Source organism: Asterias amurensis, chromosome 10, assembly GCF_032118995.1.
Source record: "Asterias amurensis chromosome 10, ASM3211899v1".
In the NCBI taxonomy this organism is placed as follows: domain Eukaryota; kingdom Metazoa; phylum Echinodermata; class Asteroidea; order Forcipulatida; family Asteriidae; genus Asterias; species Asterias amurensis.
The window spans coordinates 9,567,510-9,585,221 of NC_092657.1; the positions used below are offsets into that span (position 1 = coordinate 9,567,510).

At 38.3% G+C, this 17,712-nt stretch overlaps 2 pseudogenes; both read left to right on the top strand.

The window, feature by feature from the left end:
• Positions 1-810: 810 nt before the first annotated feature.
• LOC139942628 (uncharacterized) lies at positions 811-3,742 on the top strand (annotated as a pseudogene).
• An 11,038-nt stretch (positions 3,743-14,780) lies between these two features.
• On the top strand, positions 14,781-16,663 carry LOC139942629 (uncharacterized; annotated as a pseudogene).
• The last annotated feature ends 1,049 nt before the right edge of the window (positions 16,664-17,712 follow it).

The window sequence follows — 17,712 nt, forward strand, 5'->3', positions numbered from 1 at the left end:
TCTCACGTAAATTTGAAACGCGGAGGACTTCCATCGTCCCATTTCCTTACTTTCTTCTTCTGAGAAGCCATTCTGAGAAGCCATTGTGGCTGCTCCAATTCTGAAGCTATGTGAGCTATACCTTTCTGGAGGTAAACCTATCAAAATAATTCCTTGTTTCAGTATGTGATTACATTGATATGTTGTCAATGGTTTCCAATTAAAGTGAAATAGCGGTCCCTGATAATTTGGCCTGATTTGTAGGAAATCTGACATGGCTTTCACCGGGCAGACATCTAGATCACGTGCACTTTCTATTCTTAAATAGGAGGTTACGCCTATCTGATCGGTTTTTGAATATCTGATCCGTAACTGCATGAATGTTGTGTGTTCGGTTTTGATTGACACATCCTGTTGCCAATGTAAATGCTGCTCTCCGTAACATGTGTTCATAGTGTGATTTACAAAGGGATACCAGCACTCTTGTCAATTGCCTAAGTATATTCAACGTGATAGGATGCCTAATATCCTTATTTTGGGTTACCTCGCCTGCATCCCTCCATAATCTACTTAATTATAAAACTATCTGATGGGTTTTTCCATCCCTGGGCTGGATAACAGTATAATATTACATAGGTAGCATGGTAGGTCCATTTTAATCATGACTATCAATATCAATGAATATCAATATCATGACTATATAGCCTACTAAAGCGGCCTAGTACAAGTAGTAGTATAAAAATAAAAATCACCACACGAATTCTAAAAATACGGATTTGATTTCCAATTTAATATATATCTTATATCTTATTCTACCTCCAATTGAATATTATGGAGGTAGATCATTCAAGGGTCCAATGAATCCATTCATCATGTTCATCACACTCAATACATCATTGAACATATTTTGAAGAAAAAAAGACAAAAACTTCCCTCTCTATTACTTCGTGTGTTCTTTGGACACGCAAATCCGTCATGACGTACCATCCGGCCCCGGGGGTCTGGTACTAGTGGTAGTGCGTCTTACAATTGATAGGTGTATGAGACGCAACATCAGGCATTTAATTGTACTCAAGATCATTTTTGAACTCCAAATCGATGATTTTTAACTCCGCATCATGGAGCGATGACAAGTCTGCGTAATAGTTTAACACATCTAAAATGGCCTCGCGTTGTTCACTGGTATCCCGCCGTCGTGGTAGGTTCTCCGTGCATGTCAATGGTGGATGTAAATAAACGATTGTGTACTAGTGAACACCGTGTCGCCATTTTGCTTGTGTGAAACACATCCCAAAATCGCTTTTGGCCTTTCACTAGAGGGTCATGAGGACTTTTCTGAATATTACATTTAGGTGATCTGGCATGGAATTACCCGTTCATATTTAAAATTACTTTCAGATATCCCACTTTAACAACCATCAGAAGAACATCAGATATGTGGCATGTATGCCATCTGGTTCAAATACTGATGTCGCGGCAGGTGACACTGACAGTCAATCTTTTGTTCTTGAACCAAGCATCTCTGGTGATGAACGAGTTCTACAATTTGGATACCATGTAGAGGTTAGTTGGATGTCAACATAAAGTCTTGTACACTTGTTGTACAAGACTTCAGATTGCCACCTCCATTCCCCCCCCCCCCCTTTTGAGCATGTGTGCAAATGATCCTTTACGCCTTTTTATAATCATCATCCATTCATCACTATCATAGACCTTTTCGCAAATAATCGCTAGCTACACCAGCATGCACTGCGGCTCTATGGGAAACGCGTGCACACCGTGTATTTGCGAAAAGGTTTATTATATATGCATTACATCTTTTGTTGGTACTTTTTCTGGAAAATATTCCAAACCAGACAAACAATTTAATAAAATACACCCAATTCAGTACCGAGTTGTGACCACTTCCACCTTGAACATTGTACAAAATGCACATATAACCATATGTTTTAATTATCAGTTCTCTGGACAAGAAAACTGTGCAGGTAATGGGAGCGACTCGGAATCCGATCGAATGTCCGAGGATCAAGACGGTTCAGACTTGTCGCATCATGATCACGACAGTTCAGACGACTCGGATGATGATCAGGATGATGTCCTGGGTCTCTTTGGACATGATAGAACCTTGGCTGAAAACCTGCAGCCAGGAATTGACACAACCAAAGCAGAGGCTTTGTTGATGGTAATGACATTTGCGATGAGGCACAACTTGTCCACTGTAGGCATGGTTCACTTGCTACAGCTTGTTGACACAATTATTGGAAGACCTGTTCTTGCTGCCACAAAGCATTTATTTGAGAAGATCTTTCACAATAGAGCTATAAACCTTTCTTTTCAGTTTTACTGTACAAACTGCCTATCTCATGTACATACTTACCATCACGACGAAGCCAACGATACCATTCTATGTCCGATTTGCAATACCCAATGTAATGTTGGTAAGCTTAATAGAGACAATTTTTTTATCACTTCATCTCTTTCATGCCAAATGAAAATTCTTTTGGAAAGGCCAGATATTAATCAACATCTTGAGTATCGCTGGGATCGTCGGAAAGTGAACGAATCTAATTTTGAAGATATATATGATGGTGCAATTTACAAAGAGCTAAGCAAAGAAGGTAAACCTCTATCTAACAGAAATAACTTCAGCTACACTTTTAATAGTGATGGTGTCCCCATTTTTCAGTCTTCTAAATACTCGTTGTGGCCTATATACCTGATGCTAAATGAACTTCCTCCAAAAGTTAGGAGACAAAGTCTCATACTAGCTGCAATTTGGTGTTGAAAGACAAAACCAAACATGAATGCTTTCCTGCAAAAATTTGTGGAAGAGACACAACAACTAGCAACAGATTGTGTTAGATGGAAGAGGAATGGTATTGAAGTAGAAAGTAAGTTTTTTGGCCTGTGCTGTTGCGTTGATGCACCAGCAAGAGCTTCAATGCAGAACGTGGTGCAATTTAATGGGTACTATGGTTGTTCTCTATGTTATCACCCAGGAAAGGCATGCAACGGTGTTGTCAAGTACCCCATTGATGTTGCAGAGTATGGTGACAGGACAGAAGATGAAATGTTGGCTGCCATGCTGACAGCAGCTGAAGAAAAGCGAAGTGTGAATGGTGTTAAAGGACCAACACCTTTGGCCACTATGCCTCATTTTCCCATTGTTTGGGGCTTCCCGCCTGATTTCATGCATTGTTGCCTCCTGGGAGTAACTAGACAACTAGCACAATTGTGGTTTGGCTCTTATGGGGAAGAGTTTTACATTGGCAACCCAACAAAGATGGCTTTAATAGATAAGAGACTAAGTAGAATACAGCCTCCAAGTGTTATCTCTAGAACCCCAAGGCCTATTAGTGAACGAAGTTACTGGAAAGCAAGTGAGTGGTACAACTGGCTATTGTTTTTCAGTCTGCCATGCCTGTCATGTGTTTTACCTACACGGTATCTCCAGCATCTATGTATCTTTGTGCAAGCTATGTCCATTCTCCTTCAAAAGAGCATCAGTTCTGAAGATGGAAATAGGGCAGATTTGTTGATGATGTCATTTGTTGGTAGGTTCCAGGTGTTGTATGGTGCTCCGTCAATGACATTCAATGTACACTCGTTGACACATTTGGCTATAAGTGTGCACAGATGGGGGCCTCTGTGGACACATTCATGCTTTCCATTTGAATCATGCAACGGTCAAGTTAAGAAACTGTTGTGCGGTAATACAGGTGACAAAACTGTTGGGTACTCAAAGGTATTTGCCACTAACTGAGAGGAAAGGTTTGCTCTCAACTCTCGTGGTTATGAAGTTAACATGAATGTAGATTCCCACATTGGACTTTTAAGAAATGGATGTACATTTCAGACGGTTCACTACACTAGAACAACTGCTCGAAGCAACAAGTATTTTTGTTACAAAAGATGGTACACCAGGTGAATTGCATCGCATTATCATACATAGTGGGCAGTGTCTCATACTGTACAAGAAGTTGTTGTTGCATGATGCAAATGAGTTTAAAGACAGGAACATCACTTGATCATATTAAACATTGGACAGGTACTCTGAACTTGTTTGAGGTTGCTTCTGCTAAGCATTTGTCCAGTAACTGTTGTTTTGGAACTAGCCAGACATTCATATGTTTGTTTTTTACCAAACCACTGTGTTTTGTAAAGCACTCCCTGCCCTCCAGTGCAGACTTCCCACCAGTTAGACCACCTAGCAGAAGGCAAATAAGAATCTTTTTCGTTGTGATAATTTTGGGTACGGTGTAATATTTAATTAAGAGATTGCCATTCCCTTCACAACAATGTTTTACTGCGGTACACACTGCAAAAAAGGATTCTAAACTGCCAGCCGACAACATCAAGCTCGGTGGTCTAGTCAAGCTGCATGGTGGGACATCTGCACTGTAGGGTGGGGTCTCATGGGTTCGAATTCCGCCCACGTAGCATGTGATTGTTTCAACACTTGCGCTCAATAGCACTGAGTATACAGAGTTTATTACCTATTTTAACTAATTATTATAATATTACGTCGGCAATTGGCAATCCCTTATATAAATAAAATTATGTCTGTTTAGCACCTTGATTTTAATATGCTTCTACAGTTTATCCTATGCCTTGTTTGTAAGTGTTTTTAGAAGTCTTTCCAAGTTTTAACAATGTGACAACATGTATTTAATCAGTAGAGTCGAAGGCAAAGTGTCTGTATACCATCCATACCATATAGGGGATAGTGTAGAGATGCTAATTTCAATTTTCATTTTTTTTTTAGCAGCCAAACACAAGACAAATAACAGGATGAGAAGTAGACTAGAGGGTATGTGAGTTATTACATGACTGATGTAAACAGTACATGTATGTGTTCTTTCTTTCATAAAAATACGTACACTTAACCTACAGGTAAATATATTCCATCTGTGTTTTAAGATGGAGGATGTCAATATATTGCTCAAAGAAATTAGTGGAACATACTTTGGAGATCGATTTGTGCAACAGAGTTGGAGGGGATTAAATCTTAAGACCATTCATTTGCTTTTCTCCTGAAATGTTGTATTTTGTAATTTTAAATGATTGCGTGGAAATAAATTGAACTATGAGCTATGAACTATGAACTATAAAAAAAAAAACCATTTTAATATTTAAAAGTAATCTGGTAATATTTCTGTTACAATAATACAAGTATAAACAAGCTTTCCGTGATTTTTTAAGCCATGTATTCCAATCATTTTCAGGATTTGTTTCCACATTGTCCTTTGTGATCACTACATTCCATGCATGAGAAGAAATAAATGTAATTGTAGGACATTCAAGTTTTAGTACGTTTGTGGCAGTGCTTTAAAGAGTTTTGTGAGTTTGAATTTTTATACTGAACAAAAATATAACTGTACAATGTGATTCTTTGAAAATTGTAATTGCCTTATTGTTCATGTCATGAAATAAGTCTTTTGGTTAACTAACTCATACAGATAACTGCTCATTTGCAAGGACGTACACTAATTTTGCCATACAACTCGAGAAACAAAACAAATTGGTACATAATGTACAAAATATTGGTTCATCAACTGCAAGTGACACTCTTGTCATGTGGCACCAATGTATTACATTGTGCGTTTATAATTTTTTTCAGTATAATGTTTTACTTTTAATTTGGGGATAGGATTTTAGTAGTGGATTTTTTATTATTTTATAAACATCAATGACTCGGGTGCAGAAACACGGGAAGAAGGTTCCAACTGACTGGTAATTAACTGTTTCCTCCAAATGGTTTCAACTGGTCCCTGTCCATGAGAATAACCAGTTGTTAACTGGTCCCTTCAACTGGTTTCAACTAGTCCCGGTTCTTGAGAAAAACACTGGTTCCTTTAACTAGTTTCAACTGGTCCCTGTTAAGAATTTCCAACTGGTAACTGTTTCCTTCAGCTGGTTTCAACTGGTCCCTGTTCATGAGAATAACCAGTTGGCAACTGGTTCCTTCAACTGGTTTCAACTGGTCCCTGTTCTTTAGAAAAACCAGTCGGTAACAGGTTCCTGTAACTAGTTTCAACTGGTACCTGTTAAAAATTCCCAACTGGTAACTGTTTCCTTCAACTGGTTTCAACTGGTCCCTGTTCATGAGAATAACCAGTTGGCAACTGGTTCCTTCAACTGGTTTCAACTGGTCCCTGTTCATGAGAATAACCAGTTGGCAACTGGTTCCTTCAACTGGTTTCAACTGGTCCCTGTTCTTGAGAAAAACCAGTTGGTAACAGGTTCCTTTAACTAGTTTCAACTGGTACCAGTTAAAAATTTCCAACTGGTAACTGTTTCCTTCAACTGGTCTCAACTGGTCCCTGTTCAATAAGAATTACCAGTTGGTAACTGGTTCCTTCAACTGGTTTGAACTGGTTCTGTTGACACAACAATAATTACCAGTTGGCAACTACTTCCTTCAACTGGTTTCAACAGGTTATTTTGCAACCAGTTGAGCTACCAGTTGAATCCAACAGGTACCAGTTGGACACCAGTTAAATCCAGTTGAAACCAGTTGAAACCAGTTGACTGTTTAACTGGTTTCAACTGGAATTTTCACCTGGGGTGTACTGACCATGTGATTTGTTTACATGTACACTATGTACATTAAATGTAAAGGTATTGTGTTAAACTTACATGATCAGGTTCTGTTGGCATCATTGGTTCTCGAACAACACTGAAAGAGACATCTTTAGAGCGAGATCTCTTGCTACCATCCTCTGTGAACAGTTCAAATTGTGCTCAAATGGAATCCAGAGTCCTTAGCTGAGAGCAAGATCTCTCTGTGAAAGGTGTCTGCATTTGCTCCTTGCTTAAAAGTGCAGTAAATGCAGCAGTACCTGGCTGAAATTAAAAAATTGTACACATTTCCAGAAAATATTAAACAACATTAAAATAGTGGTATACACATACACATGTTCATTGTATTGTACACAATTAATCTTACCATTACAGCCATTGATCCCACAAGGGTTGTTCAACAGCTCATAATCGCAAAGCACAGTGGACGAATTGATCTTTCACTGAAATGGAAAAAATAAAATTGTTGTGATACTGACAATTTAAAGGGCATCTAAAATTGTCTCCAATAAACTAAAATGTAAACATAATGTCAATATTTAGCGCCATTTTTTCGTCGACAGAAGGGCAATTTGTTCCATCATGGCAGGCATTGTGCGCTGAAGGTTCACAAGGGAATCGGTTCCTTCATAGCAAGCAAAGACGACAGTGTTCTCCAAGGAATTTGGCTTGTATACGTTGACGACTTGGAAACACATTTTAAATGAATTACCACCCTTACCGCCTCCGACTTTCAGCCAAATTTCATTGTCAGGAATTAGACCATCATACCATGTGAGCAGTCTTTGGCTGGGTGAAGAAAAAGCAAAGTAAATTGAAATATTTGTTGTGAAAACAAACTGTTTTTTACTAAGTCTAAGGATTGATGAAGGGGAATAAAAATTTCAAAAGTACCCTGTCAAGGCGATCAAGATAGTCTAAGATCATGCTGCTTAAGTTGTTCACATAAACAAAAGGAACATCTTTGGTTTCTAGACCATTCATCCCTTCTGCTGCAGAGCTGTTGATTAAACATTAACAAGCTCCCCACGAATGTTGTCCTTGAGAAGGCTGTCTCGTTTTTTTCTTAGCTGCCTCTCTGAACACAGCTTTACATTGCTTGAAGCTCCAATGTATCTATAAGAAAGGATTTAAGACAATTTTCTTTTGCAAAGTTAGTGTAATTAAAGTATATTTATTAAGTGTATTTATTGTCACAAATCGATGACACTGATAAAGTCCATGTATTTAAATATATTTATTTATAATCTATTTATCCCGGACAAATAATGAAAGACTCATGACACAAGTGTTTGTTGTTCGCTGTCTAGCACGGACAGGGTCAAAATTTATTTCTCTCAATTTTACTCTTTCGTTCAACAGAAAACATTTCAACAATGAAAGGAGGCAGCCAACTCAAAAGGTTAAAACAAAAGTGGACAAATGCCACTACACACAATCTTTACTCCAGTGATAATACTTGAGGAACTTCCTGATGTCTACCAGGAGTCTAAGAATTATTCAATTCAAATAAGTTCGCCGCGGACTTACAATACACATTGCATCCCAATAAACGGTTTTGGAAGTGTCTACTCCAAAGCACTGACTCCATCACACGGTGTCTATTACCGGTGAAGCCAAAGGGACCTGCAATAAAAACAAGCATGCACATGAGATTTAATGGCCGACACCTTAATTCTTGTCTCTTGTTATAAGTACACATGTATACATAATACATCACCTGCTCCGAGCGTCTGCCGAAGCATTTCTCATAGGAGTCTACCTGAAAGAAACTATGAAATCAAGCTAATTATTAATATTTTATCATAATTTAAGTCAGTTTTTACAAACCACCTTTTCCCACATATCATTTAATCACTGTTAGCATTGTAACTATTTTGCAGAGAACAACCTTAATCCAGATATTTATGTATCATCGTCGAGGGTGATATTATCAATTGCTGATATAAATGTGTCTTTATTATGGGAGAGGTGGGTGGGGAGAAAAATTATTTTGACCCTCTCTATCCGTTGCCGAGACAGAGAGTGAACTGCAACAATGCTTACCGGAAGCGTTATCGACCTATACACGCCGGTTGTGATTGGTCCTTCAAATTGATAGAACCTTTAAAACACGCATCATGATTAGTCCAGACCGTGCGTCTCCAAAACAAGGAGACAATGAGGCCTAGCGGACCGGATCACTATTTGCCGTGGATAAATGAGTTTTTCTTCGATGCTCGAAATAAAACTTTATTATCCCGGACAAATAATGAAAGACTCATGACACAAAGTATTTGTTGTTCGCTGTCTAGCACGGACAGGGTCAAAATTTATTTCTCTCAATTTTACTCTTTCGTTTAACAGAAAACATTTCAACAATGAAAGGAGGCAGCCAACTCAAAAGGTTAAAACAAAAGTGGACAAAATGCCACCTACACACAATTCTTACCTCCAGTGATAATACTTGAGGAACTTCCTGATGTCTACCAGGAGTCTAAGAATTATTCAATTAAAATAAGTTCGCCGCGGACTTACAATACACATTGCATCCAATAAACGGTTTTGGAAGTGTCTACTCCAAAGCACTGACTCCACCACACGGTGTCTATTACCGGTGAAACCAAAGGGACCTGGCAATAAAAACAAGCATGCACATGAGATTTAATGGCCGACACCTTAATTCTTGTCTCTTGTTATAAGTACACATGTATACATAATACATCACCTGCTCCGAGCGTCTGCCGAAGCATTTCTCATAGGAGTCTACCTGAAAGAAACTATGAATTCAAGCTAATTATTTATATGTTATCATAATTTAAGTCAGTTTTTACAAACCACCAAACAAGTTGCTTGTCATGCAATGCGAGCAACTTAATAAATCCCCCTCCCCTTTTTATTACAAATAACTGGGGTTTAATTCATATTTCTTTATTTATCTTATTATTATTATGATTATTATTGTAACTATCCTTATATCCTTATTACAGTATTCTCTTCTGAATTTGAAGAATATTAATGCTTGTGATAGCGTTTGTCGGATTACGTGGTAGCCAAATTCTGATTGACTTGAATTGAATTGAATGGTTTATTTGTCATGTATTATACCAATAAATGAAATTTGCAATCCCTTTCTACAGCAACATATAAAATATTAAAAGGACGAGTGCCGTCCCATTTGTATATGGGCTTATCTTCTACTCTTAGATTTGTTCTATTAAGGACACTTGAGTGGTTGATAACATGAACGTTTGATGTTATTTCTTCTCTACAGAGCTTGTGAGCTATCTTATTTATATTTCTCGTGGCTGCTAGCCCTGCCCCTGTTCATCCTTATCACAGCCATAAACACAATGCATGTACATGTACTTCACTTAAACGCTCTAAAACTGCCAGAAACTCAAGCAGAGTATTTTGCCTTTTGCTGTATCGCTTTTCCCGATACAGATGACAAACTACGGTCAGGGATTAAAAAACCAGAGATAAAAACTTGAAAAATGCAAAACTCTGGAAAAACCCTCGGCCACGGCTTAATAAGCCGCCTGGAACACATACATGCTGATGTCCACATTTGTTAACGCCTTTTGCGTGGTTTACTAAAAATAAATATCATCTTGTTAAAACAAAAAACGTGTCGAACGTCTATAAACTTTGTTTACCTGCTTTACTGCGTAACGCAGGTACAAACATTTCTTAATTTCATATGCGTATGCTACTCTGATCACAATATCTGACTAGTGTGAGCAAAAGCTGGCGGATACCCTTAATATTTTCTTTTACCCATTAATCTATATCCCATGTGGGACGCTTGAGGATGTTATTGGTCTCTATGTGGATAACAAGTGTCGTCGAGCCTGGTTTCTGTGCCTCAGCCTCTGTAACCGACTGTTCACTTCAGCACGCCTTGCCCCTGACAGACTGGACCCGATAGTGCGACCTCCCCCAGGTAGTTGGTCTCCATTCTTTCCCGCACTGGCTATGATCAAATCGCCCATTATCCACGTTGTCATTGATTCTGAAAATAATAAGAGAAAGAAACACGGCAGCAACGAGAACATACTTTTTGATGCTGTATTTAGCACATGTTGGTTTGTTTGTTTTGCACACAATTAGCTAGTAAATCCAATAGGTCCTTTTTATTTGATGAAAGTGTTATATATACTTTCAGCATTCTACATGGTGTACCTGCGGAAGAACAAATTAAGTTAAATTAATTGATAAAGGCCTTTCCATTGTCCTATCGGATTTGATGTCGTGATTATTAATTATTTCTGAATTACAACATTCGGTTTGGTCTCACGTAAATTTGAAACGCGGAGGACTTCCATCGTCCCATTTCCTTACTTTCTTCTTCTGAGAAGCCATTCTGAGAAGCCATTGTGGCTGCTCCAATTCTGAAGCTATGTGAGCTATACCTTTCTGGAGGTAAACCTATCAAAATAATTCCTTGTTTCAGTATGTGATTACATTGATATGTTGTCAATGGTTTCCAATTAAAGTGAAATAGCGGTCCCTGATAATTTGGCCTGATTTGTAGGAAATCTGACATGGCTTTCACCGGGCAGACATCTAGATCACGTGCACTTTCTATTCTTAAATAGGAGGTTACGCCTATCTGATCGGTTTTTGAATATCTGATCCGTAACTGCATGAATGTTGTGTGTTCGGTTTTGATTGACACATCCTGTTGCCAATGTAAATGCTGCTCTCCGTAACATGTGTTCATAGTGTGATTTACAAAGGGATACCAGCACTCTTGTCAATTGCCTAAGTATATTCAACGTGATAGGATGCCTAATATCCTTATTTTGGGTTACCTCGCCTGCATCCCTCCATAATCTACTTAATTATAAAACTATCTGATGGGTTTTTCCATCCCTGGGCTTTGTGCGTGAATGCTATAGCAGACATGTGAGCAGTTATTGTCGCTGATGAGTATCCTGATAATGACATGTTTGAAATATATAATATTAAGTCTTGCACTGAAGCTGGCCACACTGATCCCAAATTAGTAAATGCCTAAATGTTATGAAGGGTTCTAGACTGCTTGCATATGATTTCCATGTTGCTGGTGCTAACGCAGACTTAAATAAGCGATGGGCTTCCTTGTTCAGATGGTCTACAGGAATTGTGGTACGAGGGTGCCTATTCCTGCTGCGTCTGGTGCAATTTGTCGGAAACGCTCCATCTGGTACCGGGACAAAGTATCACCTTTATTATTCAGTTCTTATCAGATGCATGTATTCGAGTTACTCTTGTGTTCGGCTAGGGTGTGCCTTCAAGTATATGGATGTCTAGACTAAAAGGGGCTTTTACTAATAAAGTTCTTTATTTACATAGTTTTGACGGATTTTTCCTTTTTTCTTAATAGATTTGGTCACTTAAATTTTATTTTGCATTCTACTGGGATATTCTTTTACATTATTTATGTTTTTAGGAAATTTTCTGTTTTTGTTTGTTATTAGTTTGTTGCACACTGTGCAAACTTCTCCAATTTTACACTCCTAAAAACTGGTTCTAATCTCACATACTTTACACTATTTTTATGTTTCACCTATTTTATTACTCGTTTTATTACTTGTATTACACCAAGATGTGGGGAGGCAGGTCTATAGACCACAGTAATTATTTTGCTTTTGTTTCTCCTAGCCCATCTGGAATTTTTTTTTATTTTTTATTTTTTTGTGTATTGTCATGTATTGTTGAAATGGCTGAATAAATAGTAATAGTAATAATAATGTCCATGCATTGATGGATGTTACGAATTGCTTTGGTTTATTACTTTTCTACACAATTTGACCCTCCTGGTTTACTGATAAAGCTATGCTTTGGGTTTCTTTATTTTGCCAGTAGGGGGTCCCTTTTTTCTAACAATGTCACAAAAACTACGATCTACTACATGTACGTATTCTCCTTTGATAATCATGGCTTTCCGCTTTGATGTATACTTGTTCCAAGTAGGCTAAATGCTGATACTAGGGGTGTAAAACCTAACTGTTGTTGCTGGAGTAGCTTGTGAACAGGGATCCAAAAAGTGTCTGTGGTCTTGATCACTACTGGTTCAGTGACAATCGGCAAGTAATTGTTACTATTGAACGCCCATACTTGGGTTGCATTGTTACCACCTATACTATTGTGATTTTGGGTTGCATTGTTACCACTCATGATACTATTGTTATTGATTGAATGGCCATTGGTTCCTGATATCCCTAAGGGAATTCTCTCTACTTGAGGTTGATCGTTTGTCCCTGCATTATTACTACTACGATTACAACACTGTCATCAAAATAGTTATAGGAATAGTATTATTAGTTTCATCCACACTAAAATTACCTTCAATCCTGTTTGCTACCACTCTGGGCGCGGCACGTCGCTGGTCTTGTTGAACGGGCTGTGTCCCTGGTGACGGCCCTGGTTGCCGTCGCTGACCCGTTACCGGTTCAACCCACGGATGGTCTCGCCCTGGTTGTGCCCGTGGTTCTGGGTGGATATCTGCCGTCACCTGGTGTTCGTGCGTGCGTAGGTTGCGCACCGTAACTTGATTAGCAGCCAAACGTTGAGTTGCACGGGTTTGTGCCCTTGTTTGTCGTCCATGGCCTTGCCCATCAGTGAGTGTTCGTGAGTTTGTCGACTGCGGTCCCTCATTTCGCTTCTGAGCCCGTTTTCTGCCCATAATTTACCTTGCTATTAAAGTAACTTAGGCTTACTGTCGAATATTTATGTAGTTTTTGAACCGCGATCGTACAATTCGAAAAATTCTGTAAGAGAAAATCGAGAAAAATTATTTTGACCCTCTCTTTCCGTTGCCGAGACAGAGAGTGAACTGCAACAATGCTTACCGAAGCGTTATTGACCTATACACGCCGGTTGTGATTGGTCCTTCAAATTGATAGAACCTTTAAAACACGCATCATGATTAGTCCAGACCGAGCGTCTCCAAAACAAGGAGACAATGAGGCCTAGCGGACCGGATCACTATTTGCCGTGGATAAATGAGTTTTTCTTCGATGCTCGAAGAACTTTATTATTTCATATGTGTGGTCGTTTTATTTAATAATCTGTTGTATATATAATTTGAAATGAATCAATTTTTAAAAACAAATTTTAATCTTATTACACAAGTACCTATAAATGAGCACACCTACTAAGTTTCCGCAACTGCTCCCAAGCAAGATGGCAGTCCCTCATCATGCTGAGGGCCATTTCTGTGGTCACTGAAGCACACTTTGCATACTGAAGAATTGTGGATGTCTCTTCATCTGTCAGTGCTTGTACCTCATCAGCTTGTTGTGTTTGAGTTGACCCTTGCTAACTGTTTCTCTGAACGTAGAAATCACAGCTGTACGTTGGCGTTCGTATGATTTGCATACACTGTCACTTGACTTTGATGGAATGGTGACTTTCTAGATATGAGCTGGCTGTGAAAACCCACTTAAAACAGTAACTTAGTATCAGACATGTAACCTTTGTGAGTTTCAAAAACTTTGCATGAAAAAAGTTCAATTGTGATGTTTTTAGAAGTGTAAATTTACTACACAAATATTCAATAAATATGTAAACAATTTATTCTGTAAATATTTTAAATTAGTTATACATTTTGTACATAGTATTATGCACTTTACAATTTGAAATTTGCTAAAGTGAGAAGAAATTCCAAAGTTGTCAATATAAAGCTAATGTAAATTGTATTGGTTTGTTTAACTTACCCGACCAGCTGTTTTAATTTGTGCTGTTCCAGTCTTTGCATTGTGAAGTTTCAGCCACACCAATTTGTCAGTAGCCTCTTCAATCTCTTGTGGTAAAGGGCTACCCACTTGATGCTTACTGGCTATCTCTTTCCGCAACTTGACAGCAGAAGATGGATTTAAGTTGCCATGTTGACTGTCGTTGTTGTGTGCTGTGTTAGGTTGTTTTGATGTACATTTATTGATGGTGGAGTGGGCCTTACATTCGTGATTTATAAATTTTGAAATTTGCCCAATACATAGTTCCCACATGACGTCACAGCAACCACAGAAACGGCCCGCCGGCGAAATTTTTTTTCAAGGATGGTAAAGGCCAATAGATTTGCATACACGCTCCCATTGGCTGCCACGCACTTGGCGCTGAATTATTCATCAGTGGGAATTCAGCTATTGCCTTAGTTCACAACGACCAAGTGTGTGTGCACCATGTATGCACTGTATATTGCTCTATGGTGGTAACGTATTAATTATGGCTGCAATACATAAGAACACGTAATGCAAGGTAACTTTGACATGGGTAAATTAAGGCTTTGTTTATTAAATTAAATGGCCACCACACCATGACCTTGCTTCAAAAATCTATTTGAAAAGAACAGGAGCACCACATTTAGCGGTTCTGTAATGCTGCCGGTTTTAGGAAGCTAAATTTCCATTGGAAGTTCATCTCATTCTGAGGTTAAATAGCTCTAAATGAAAAATCATTTTTAAAACCTTGTTGAACATACTTGGAGTTGGGGGCTGGCCCCATTTTGGGTGGTTATCTTTTTAAAATTATTAATTATGATTAATCTAACCCAAATTATTGCTATTATTGACAAAACAAATGTTTAATTTGTTTTTGGGGGAAGGATTTCTGTGTAGGTGAAATCCGGTGAGTTTGTGGTGGGAAGTTGCCTAAGTCCAATACCCAACCTGACCCGTAAGAGTTTGTTGTAAATGGGCGACTACTGCCCCTGTACCCTTTTCACTCGCCGGATAAATAAAATCCGCCAGCATAGGGCTAGATTAGTTGGTAAAGTGCTGGCATGTTAATCCGTAGGTCATTGTTTCAAATCCCACTCCATTCATTTGCTCTTTGTTCAACCCCAAATCATTGGATTAAAAACACATGGTTTTTTTTTTCTCCAACAGGCAAGCCATCTTATCTCCATGATTCAACAAGTCCTGATTGGGCACCTTGTATTAAACTCGGCTATGAAACTTCACTTGCGAGTCCAACAAGACACCAACGTGCCGTAAGACGCCGTAAGCAGAAGATCGATGCAGAACAGAAATCATCCAAAGAAGATAAAGCAGAACCTGCAGCTAGCCATCGTGTCTGCAGTTTTCTTTTCTCAGGCAGCCTACGACCCTCCATGTCTACTACAAAGCAAAGTGAGTTATCACCTGAGATGCCCGATGAAGCCAATATGAGAAAGCTAATGACAGATGAAATAAGTCAACTAACCACTGATAATCAACTCTTGAGACAGCAAAACCTAGACAGTCAATTTACTCCCGAATCTTTCACTAATGACCACAAGGTCAAACATTACACCGGACTGGCCTCATTTACTGTTTTAATGGCAGTTTTCCAATTTTTGGAGCCTCAAATAAATGAAAATGGAAGGTCTGCATTAACAAAGTTCCAGAAGGTTATTTTAGTATTAATGAAATTAAGGCTTAATTTGTCTGTGCAAGATCTTGCCTACAGGTTCTCTGTTTCTAAATCAACTGTTTCTAGAATATTTTTGAATACCATAGAGATGATGTACATCAAGATGAAAAACTTTATTTTTTGGCCTGAAAGAGAGGATCTTAGAAAGACAATGCCAATAGAATTTCGGAAATACTTTGGGGTCAAGGTTGCAATAATAATTGATTGTTTTGAAGTGTTCATTGAAAGGCCATCTAATCTTAAAGCTCGTGCTTCCACATGGTCTTCTTACAAGCATCATAACACCATCACATTTCTTATAGGCATCACGCCACAAGGTGTTATATCATTTTTGTCAAGGGAAGAGCAAGTGATAATATATCACTGAAAGGTGCAACATTTTAGACAAATTGCTTCTTGCAGACTTGGTTTTAGCTGATCGAGGATTTGATATTCAGGACAGTGTCGGTTTGAAGTGTGCAAGTAAAAATACCTGATTTTACAAGAGGGAAGGCACAATTAAATTCTATTGAAGTTGAACGAACCCGGAAAATAGCACACTTGCGATTACACGTGGAACGAGTTATTGGGCTTCTTAGAAACAAATACACTATATTGCAAGGTACATTGCCAGTTGTTTACCTATTTTGTAGCAGTGACGGTACTGCAATGGTGGAAAAAAATTGCAAAAGTTTGTTGTGCCTTGACTAATTTATGCGAGTCTGTTATACCACTTGACTAAACTATATTCCAGTAAGCAACAGCAGGGCGTGAATTTGACACTGGACTGCAGCCACTGTGCCAGTGGTTTTAGTGTTGGGCCAGTAAACTCATGACCTGACAAGTCCTGGAGTCTTGTGTTTTTCAATTTAATAACAAATACATGTACCTCACTGTGTAATATCTTGAACAGAAACAAATTGTGTTCAAATGTTGACTTTAAGTCTGAAAAATACCTTTCAATTATATTAAGTAATGAAGTATACTTAAAATGCAAAAGGGCAGATGAGATAAATCTTCTTGTTCATGTCTTAGCACTCCATTACTCAAATTAAAATGCATGTTGCCAGGACCTCAGAAGTTTTTTTCTCATTCTGATGCTGGTCTTGTTCAAACATTTCTGGTCCAGTAAATATTTTAGGCTAAATGTACAGGTCAAGCCTGCCGTCATGTGGATTTTTCGGCCAAAATTCAAGCAGTTTATTGGTTGAGAGTGAATATTTTCTCCTGGCTGCCTTTTACTAAGCCACATAATAAAATAAGTTTATGTTTGGATGTATAGGCCTATTTAATTTGTTGTCAATGCCTAACATCATCATCATTCCACTGCAGTCAATATTGGTTTGGAGTCAACAAAATTAAGACACTAACAGCATAATTTCCTCTTCTCTTTGGATCCTGGGTTTAATCATCAAATAAACAATATACATTGAAATATTTTTAAATATTAGAAGGCAACAAAAAGTTTATCTTTTCATTCTCTTGTAAATTTCTCTTTAACAGGGTCATATCACAAAAGGCAATTTATACAGTTTACAGATAACCAACTGCACTGTGTGCAAAGGATTTCTCAAAAAAAATTGTTGGAAATTGTAATGTGAACATGTTCTTTTTTGAGATTACCTGGAAAACTTGAGGTTGCCTGTAAAATTGCCTCATGTGACATGGCCCTTAGGCTAATAGTAATACCCCTTCATTGTATCAACCCATGATCTAACTTTACCAAGACCATAGTTTATCAGACATTTTGTGCAAATTTTACCGAAAGTTAAGTAAGCTTTCTGATTGAAT